The following is a 10,052-nucleotide window of genomic DNA, read 5'->3' as shown; positions in this document are numbered from 1 at the left end:
AATGGAACAAACTTGATAAGTTGTTCTATATGAAGTTTCATTAGATCGTCAACCCACTCATGAAACAATAAGTGCTACTCTAATTTTCATATTGTTTTTATTCACATCAACACCCTTTCTTGACTATCACTAATCTTAGACTTACTATGATAAGGTATTTTTCCTTTTTCTGCCAAAAATATCTTCATATTTTCTATTTTTCTCTTATTTGTTCCCATCATACAAACACTCATGATTTGATTACCTTTTTGTTGAACACACATGGACAGCAAAGGAATATGAAGGATAAATCATGAGAGTACAATTTTTATTGACAAATGATATACATTTATAATACATTGTTTGACCGTTGGGTTTCACATCCCAAGGTCTCTTGGACTCCTTTTGTCCATTCAGCTACCACACTAACCCATTGAGGATTAGGTGTCCAACATTCCCCCCCTTAATCCGAAGGGTTATGCATGAGTCCAAGAAGAGAGCTGTAATACAAAAAGTGCAAAAATGCATGGCAGCACTAGGTTGAATATGCTCTCTGAAATGTTGGTATAAAGGGCAGTGGTTTAAGGATGACCACCAACACTGGAACGCTTAGTGCAGTTCATGGAACTTTTCCAAAACTGGCAAGAAGCTGAAGTCTTCTGCTAGAGGAAATGCTCCTATTGTTTTGAACAGGGAAACCTTCAACCATGAAAGGGAGGTCTCACCCCGCATAAAAGGGAGAACTTCAACCTAAAAAGGGAAGTCTCAACCTATGATGGTTTAAGGATGACCAACAACTCTGGAATGCTTAATGCAATTCCTGGAACTCTTCCAAAACTGGCAAGAAGCTGGAGTCTTTTGCTAGAGGAAGTGTCCCCAATTTTGTTCCTAGAATTCTTCTGAAGCTGGCAAGAAGCTGAAGTCTTCTGCTAGAGGAAGTGTCCTAGATTGCCAACTGGAGGCATGTTCACGGGCATCTTTGTTTCTGGCTACAACTCTGAAACTGGTGTGGCAGGTTGTGGCTCAGGCTCGCTTGATGTGGCTTTGAAGCTTGTAGATGACCATCATTTCCCCCCCTGTCAAATACAAGGTGAGAGGATGGAGAAAACTCAACTGCAAGATTGTTCAATACTCTGGAACAAGTTCTAACATGCGTTTGGAATATCTTCTTGGTTGTTGATGCCCATTGCCAAGAAGCGATCCATCCAAGATGAATCTTTTTTCTTGCAGGACGTTTGTTTCTGAAGCATCTGTTTGAAGAATGACTAGTTTTATGACAGTGCTTACATGGATGAAGATAAAAACAGTGATCTTTCAAATGGCCAACTCGGTCACAGTGTTGGCATTTCACAATCTATTGTTGTTGCTATTGTTGTTATGTGGAAGAGGGGCAGAGTCTGGAACAGCTGGAGGTGAACTGTCATGAGGAGCAGGTGAACTATCATGAATGAATCCAGCACTCTGAAACTGAATGGGCTTTGAGTAGTCTGGAATATGAAAGGACAATTCCTTGTCATATCCAAGACCAGTTCTGTGCTTGTTGTGGACAAGTTGTTCCCAAGGTCTGATGATGGGCTTGGGAAGTGCACACTGAGTTTATGCATCTGCATGTACAACTGCTACTTTATTGGGTACTAAATCTGAACCAGCTGTAACATTATTGACTTGTTGTTTATGGGAGTCTGTTTCAATCTTCTGAACAGAAACAGTTTCAGAATGATGACTCCAATGGTGTAATTCTTCCTGCTGTAGCTTTGTCTCAAGCTGCAAAAACTCAATATTTTCATGTGCATTTTGGAGACAAATTTTGATATTGGAAAGAGAGGTTTTGTTGATCTTAACCATCTCATCAACAGTGGAAAGTATTAAATTATTCAGTAGTTTCAATACATCATCTATTCTATCCATTTCAGACCAATATAATTAGAGAAGTGATGTTATCTTCAACTACAAATTGGTCTATAAAATGATAAATAATTGCAACTATTAGATGAGTAGCAGGATGCCAATATCACCAAGTCACTGTAGCAGACAACACAGTACCAATTTCAATGTAGCAAATGACTCGCTGCTTTAATGTACTTCTCAAATTATTCAAACTACTCACACTGTGAAAAAGAGAGTCAATCTTTGACTTTCTTTGCAAATGAAATTTGTCGACAGTCTTAGTAGAGCAATCTCAACCATGTTTTGTCCATTGCAACATTGCCATAGCAATGATCAAACCAACAGTGGTAAAGATATAGCAGTGTATCAAGGCTTGTCAATCTCCCTGATATAACACTTGGCTCGTCAATTAAACATCATCATCAGACTCTATCCATCAGCATATTCAGTCAATAATACTTTGGTAATGCAAGACTTATCCCTGAAACCCTAGAATGTGAACTCATACTCCACTTCATCAATACATGTCTATAGATCAACAATGTCAACAGTACCAACTCAATAGTTGCTTTATCATAGGCATTTACAAAGAATAATGTGTCAATACTGTCATAACAAATCTCTAAATCTAATATATGTCTAATGCAAACAGTCAACAACAATCCTTGCATCAATTTAATAGATTACATCAATTCATAGACAAGTTCACACAAAAATTTTCCCTTGGTTGTTGTATATGACACCTGTTCAATGAGGTAGTACAAAATCATAGATCAATAATCTCACTGCAAATGAAGCCTTCAAATGAATTTTCAAAGATAACAAAGTTTGATATACTGAGTGTAACCCTGAAATAGAGAACTCAACATAAACTCAGCACTTAATGATGCACTAGCAGTGCTTAGTACTATATCATAGCAATTTGTCTTTATAATGTTTGCAATAGCTCCACTCAACGACAACAAACAACAATATCCTTACTGGCATACATCGACCCCACAGCCACACAATTTCTGGAAGAGTCTATCAATCCGAAAATCAGGTCAAATGCTATAGACTTGCTTCAAGGGTTTGACTTCTGTCATAACGACCCTTGTTTGATACATAATGTTGGAAAATCACACAACTTTCAAATGGGATCATGCCCTGCACAAAAATTATTCAACGCACAGCAACGCATACCAGTCAAACGCATATCATATTCAATTCAACCCAGGTTCTAGAATGTGTTAGCAGAATAGACTACTGAATTTCCATATGCAGCTGCTGACGCTGAGTTTCTATATGCAGTTGTATCTACAAAACCCGCTGGGTTGGATACTGTTGCCAGTGGACCATTATCATACACTGCTGGTGTTGATTGCATCGGAACTCCATTACGATTAGAAGTGCTGATATTATTAAATGAACGCAAATCACTCTCCCCATGAGCAAAGTGACATTTATCTCCAAAACGGCAACCCGTGTCAGTGTTGAACCGATCGCAAAGTCTAGTTTTGTAACCACTAACAGTAGCACCCCTGGAAGAGTATGCCAGGCTTGAGGGTGGCGAAGGTTCTTCAAGGCTCCGCGTCTTTCTATTTTCCATAGCTGATTATGATCTCAGAACCATTACTTAATACAGAAGCAGAGAGTTAAAAAATACGACCTCTGTTACCATCACCATGGCAGAAGGCCGCTTTCAGTGGTCGGTTTCTTCAATATCGACCATCGCTGCTGATCGAATGCCCTTGGTGGTCACACGAGGGGCCAAAGTAGAGTTTTTGCTTCTCACAGACGAAGTCGTGGATGAAAATCCAACTGCATTTATTTCTAAATATAATCCGTCTTAACCTGATTCAAATCGCTCTGAAATCGGCTTAGGATACCACTATTTTGGAGCTAAAACCCGAGAGAATCAGAGGGCATTTGATAAAAATGGTTGACTGGTGATGGGCAGTGATGGGCGCGGCCATCCCCGCTGTGGCAGTTCAACAGGTGGTGATCGATCCCACGACATCAGCTCCAACAGCCATACGTTTTACCAACGCGCCACAAGGGTTAAGGCAGCAAGGCGGAAGAGCGAAGAACAGTAGCTGAAAGCAGGGTCTGAAAAGAGTCCAAATGATGTCTTTGAGCTTACAGTTGAATGGGATTGTAGTTGAATGGGATAAGACCTGATTGTGAAATAGATGGACTGAACGAGCCGCTGGAAGAAGACTGCAAGGCGATGGAGAAACAAAATCACAGGCCCTTCAAAAACAATTTTAACGCACAGTGCTCAGTCAGGACAACGTTCAGGCTACGTGGAGCAAGCTAGCAATGTTCAGGGTACGTTCAGGGGCCAGCGTTCAGAAATAAAAATGCATATGAGACAGGGCCAGCGTTCAGAGATAAAAATGGCAGACAGGGCCAGCGTTCAAAACGGTTTAATATTCAATGCATTTAACTTCATAAACTGGTGAACAGTCTCACAATGCAGCTACACAGTAAACTCTCCAGCATGGTCCGGAGGCGAGGCTCTACCAGAAACCAATTGACTGTTATTTCGAATCCTCATGCAACAAAAACGTACACAATGACAGAGGTCAGGTAATGCAGAAGAGAGTCTTAAAATAGCCAGAGTCAGGTGCAGCGTATACAGTGCCAGAGGTCAGGTAGGAGAGGCAGCAGATTTCTGGCAGACAATGAATTAATGGAGCGTTACAGGTGATGGGCAGAACTGGCAGGTCTGCACACAGTAAAATTCTTTATAAGGTGGCAATTCTGCTCAATTCTGATTAGGAGAAAGGCAGAATTGACATATATATAGAGACCACAAAACAAGTGGCTCAAATTGGAGCAGGACCAGCAATCGCCTGCTCTGATACCATGTTAAACACACATGGACAGCAAAGGAATATGAAGGATAAATCATGAGAGTACAATTTTTATTGACAAATGATATACATTTATAGTACATTGTTTGACCATTGGGTTTCACATCCCAAGGTCTCTTGGACTCCTTTTGTCCATTCAGCTACCACACTAACCCATTGAGGATTAGGTGTCCAACACTTTTCAATCTAATGCCCTCATACTTCCTATATTTCCTTAAAAATGACCTTCATCATTATCATAATCATTTCACTTCATTGGTTGATTTACTATATTTCGTTCTTGGTGGGCATCATCTTTATTTAAAGTTTACATTTATACTTCTATGATTCCATAAGCAAGTTCCACAAGGATATTTATTCATGTGATATCTCAAGAGTGCTAAGTTATTTCATCCTTATTATTTGTAAATCCAAATCTTCAAAGCTACTACTTCTGGTTGAATTCTTCTATTTGTTTGTAAAATTATCACTCACTCACCTTAAGTTTCTATCTCTTACTCATTTCAATTCATCCCCTCATTCTACATGGTCATAGTTCTGAGGGCTACCATTTGTTATCTTCATTATAAAATTTACAAGTTTCACATTTTCCATAGGGTAACTTGATCAAATCTGCATTTCTAATATTAAAATCAACTTAGAAAATTCCTTCCATTCTTAAATTTGTTGTCTTTATACTTAATATTCCATCAACTCATTCTAATAAAATATCTAGTTTCCTTCCAGTTGGTGTGTATCTGTAGTGAATTACACTACTATTGTCTCAATTTGACCACTTCTAATTTCTTCACATCTTGCATTAACAGCTAATGTCTTCTTTACTTCATCACATTATCTCAACCACATTAGCATAGCATGTGATTTCATATCACTTCATGTCTAATGGCCTTCTTATAATCTCCATGGTAACACATTTATTACCTTTTCCAAAGGCAACATCCTTATAGCAAGATTGACCAAGTAACCTTTCCTCATTAATTCAACTGTTCATAAATCAGCGTTTACCATGAATCTATCCCAAGTGCTATATTTGGTTATTTACTGAAATCTCCTTTCGGAGGAGAAGGATGGATCGTTAGCGTGGACAATCTAGAAGATGTAATTGGAGGACATGTATGGATCAAAAATTAGCTGTAGCTGTTGATTTGAACAGGACCTTTAGGTGCTCGACTGTTAAGGATGCGTAAGCAGGCTCGACCCTTTTTTTGACTTAATTTGGGGGGGCCAATAAGTAAATTGAACCTTTAGGTACTCGACTCTTTTTTTACTTATTTGGGGGGGCCAATAAGTAAACCCAAGAGGGAGAGGATGCGCAAGCAGGCTCGACTGTTAAGGAGAGGACCCTTTAGGGGGCTCACTATTCATATGGTGAGGAGAGGGCTCGACCGTCGAGAGGGAGAGGAAAAAAGGTACGAAGTTGCTTTCCCGCTGAGGGGAAGGAAGATGGAAAGATCTAACGGGAACCCTATGAACCCTTATTATATACGTAATTACGTATAATAAAGTCAGAGATAAGACAAAAAATGTTGCTATTATATATGTAATTACGCTCTCGAATCCAGTCATTCATTATATATGTCATTACGTAATGAACATGTTATTGGAATGAACCCTCCTCTTTTAAAAATTCGTACTATTTACCGTCATAGGAGCTGAAACAAAAATAAAGCTGCAATGCAAAGAAAAAGCCAGCAAATATTTATATTATACACTAAGTGAGTTAAACTTGCAAATTTATGACCACTCGCTCTCGCTCTCTCTCTGTGAAGATCTTCTGGCCCAATCCCGACCCAAGGCCTGCTGCACCCTGGTTCGACGCTACCCAATCGGTCTACCAATTTGCTGAGTTGCTTTACTTCCACTTGCCATCCGATCTATAGGCTGATGGGCCTTAAAAGTAGTTGGATTGTTTATTTTTACCACAATTAACACACTTGGAAATAATACAGCACTCGTCGGTCATGGGATGATTCACCTTGATTTTGGGAGCATAAATAAATATAATAATAATATTAATGGGTTATAATAATTAAATTAAAAAATGATGCCCGTATAAATAATTAATTAATAGAAAATCATTTTATCTCGGTGGTAACACATTTTTAAATTTAAATTTAGAACCTAGAATTGGAATTTAATTTTAGGTCATGTTTTCATATTTCATAATTTTATTTTAAACCATGAGGTATTTAGACATCGATCTTGACCATGAGGTACCGGTTAACCATCGATTTTATTTTCAATTGCATACATGAGCTTATTCATTCTATTTCTAGAAATTAAGTAGATTCACTCTTTATTCAAATTATCAGGCACCCTATATACATTGCAACTTTCTATTGTTAATAGAATTGTGTACCAGTGGTAATTTTGAATTCTTTCTTGCGTGTTCATAATTTAATGGCTAATATAATTCAATCATATCATATGATAAGTATATAAATCTTATGATTAGTATATAATTCAATCTTATGATAAGTATTATGTATTGAGATTTTCTCTTTTAACACAGTAATAATCAATTTAGCTCGAAAATTAAAATAACATATTATAGTAAATGTGGTGTTGTTGAAAGTTAAAATAACATATTATAATAAATGTGGTAAGACAACAAAGTATATATGATAAAATAATATGGTATATATCTTTCTAATATATTGACTTGTGAGGAAGCCCTTTTTAAAGAGTATGCTATTTTTATTAATTAATTTCCACTTGCACAACAAGACCTGGTTTTTAGTTTTTTTGTTCCAGTTTAAATGCTTTATTTTCTTGGGTTAAGCGTTGTTCACTACTAGTGAAATCCGTAGATCTTAACCTTAGGGCCGGTTTTAACGATTTACTATAGATATGTTTTTAAGTTATTAAATATTTAATTAAATAAATACATATATATATAAACATCGGTTCCAATACTTTATATTATAGAGAAGGTTATTTGAAGATGGAGAAAATTAAATTATAAATTTATATGATCAATTATATAAACTATAGAGATTTTTAATAAGGTTAATAATCAACTTGCATATAGATTTCAACTGAAACTGGATATGTATGTTAAGACTTATAGGCCTCGGGGTTGCAATCTTGCTCTGATACCATATGTAATAACCCACAAATTAAATATACAACTAATTAGATCAATTATACGATTTATAATCAACACACATATATTCAATTAATTAGCATAGTATTTCGAAAAACATGACTAGAGACGACTTACATGTAGCTACAATATTCCTTACTTGTGATTTCAGAGTTGAACACTATCGGAATCCTGCTAGTCGCAACAAAATTTTTGGGGACGACTCCCCACCCAACCTTAAGCTCAGTTGCACATAATCTTTCTACAGCTGGTTACCCCCAAACCCTCAATCAACATACTACTATAGCCAGGTAATCCTTTGTCTTAGAACACTTTTCTCCCAAGAGAATGGATGAAGGAATGGATGAATCCCATCCTCCTCATCGTTCATTAAATAGAGCAAAAAATGGAAAGGGGTCTGGATGCATGCATTCCATGTGTCAACATGCAACTTTTATTTCTTTAGTTTAAGTTTTACTTAATTTAATATTTCTCTTAATTTAACTCTTTCTTATTTTATTGCTTTTACTTTTTGTTAACTTTATTTATTTTTACTATTTTATAATTTACTTTTATATATATTTATTTAGAACTCTAGTTCATTATTTTCTATTTTATTTATATATTATTATTATATTCTCTTCATTATTTATTATTTATTTACTATTATTATATTTTCTTTATTGTTCACTTTTTATTTAGCATTATTATCTTTTTTTATTGTTTATTATATATTTACTTATATTTTAATAGTATATTATTTTATTTATTTATTATTATTATTAGGGGACATTACATTCATACTTTCTAAAAAAATTCCTCTTGGGGCAGAATGATTCTCTACATCTTGAAGTGTATCTCGAAGCCATAGTGGTCTTTTCTTTGAGGTAGAGGAATCACAAGGAGGTGGATCAAGTGGATCCATCGGGCCACCAACATCGAGAATAGGTTCACCCATAAGAGGTTCTTCTTGAATTTTAGCAGCGTCATCATCCTTCCTTATGATGGGTAGATCCCTTGCTTTTCTAAGGGCAAAGTCTTCATCAAAGGTAACATCTATACTTACTTCTACATTTCTTTAACTGAGTACATGAATTCAATATGATTTTGAATCTTCACTATATCCAATAAATACACCTTTCTTCCCAAATGCTTCCAACTTGTTCCTTTGGGCTTGTCTTCACCCAGGCTCTGATACCATGTTAAATTGTATGGTATGTTCTATATTTGCAAAAATCACTTCAATGTCTTATTAGCCCAATAACAAATTTACTTCAGATTCCAATAGCTATCATATTAAAACTTTAGTAGCATTCACTTTAGATCATCATTGATAGTAATTGTAGGTAGAACATCAACAATAAGTACAAGAAGATATGAGGTGATAATTGAATTGTGTAAAATGAAAAGTTTCAAATTCATTTTATTATCATGTTACCCAAGAGACATGTCTCTTTTGCAAATTGGATCACGTATCTTTGTAAATTAAATTCTAGTAAGTTTGCAATTTTACATTTACCCATATTTGTGAAAGTGTTGAAGAACTTGTAAATAATGGTGGGCCGTAACTCCTGGTAAGTATATTTATTTACATATTTTTCCTTATCCTATCTTTTACACAAATACTTAAATTTGGTGGGTAGTAACTTATGGTAAATATGTTATTTACGTGAGTATGAGCTATTTTCAACTAATGGTCATGTTCTTATGAGTTTTCAACACTAATTATAAGTTATTAATTATTTATGTTTGTTATATATATATATGGCTTCTAGAAAGGGGAATTAGCTTGTAGTTGCATTCTTTAACACTCCCTCTCAACTAAGGGGGAACTACACCTGTCAACATTCATCTATTGCTATGCCATTATGTCCATCATGTGCTATCTCTGGAACTTGTCTTGTCTCTGTTGAAGATTGATATCATAGTCCAATAAGAAAGGATTGAAAGAGGATGGGTCACAAGACCCTAGGACTCTTGCCAAAATGACAGAGGCAAGTCCTCATGTCCAGGAATAGAACCCCTACTAGGCTTGATCCTTAATGATCAAGTTGTTGAACATCATGCATCCTAGTCATAGGGAATATAGTAGTACCTGGCAGATTCGTTGATAGTACTAATTAACCCTAACCAATTTTCCTATCTCATTGGTCGAATGAGAGGTACTTCCAAAGAGTCCCAGAATACAAGAGTAGGATATAAGTTAGGGTTTCCATAAGGGAAGGTGAACCACTCACCCTATT

The sequence above is a fragment of the Pinus tabuliformis genome, chromosome 6 (genome assembly GCF_031772625.1).
Source record: "Pinus tabuliformis cultivar Carrire ecotype Pingquan chromosome 6, CPIR1, whole genome shotgun sequence".
NCBI classification, from domain to species: Eukaryota; Viridiplantae; Streptophyta; class Pinopsida; order Pinales; family Pinaceae; genus Pinus; species Pinus tabuliformis.
This window is presented reverse-complemented; position numbering follows the sequence as displayed.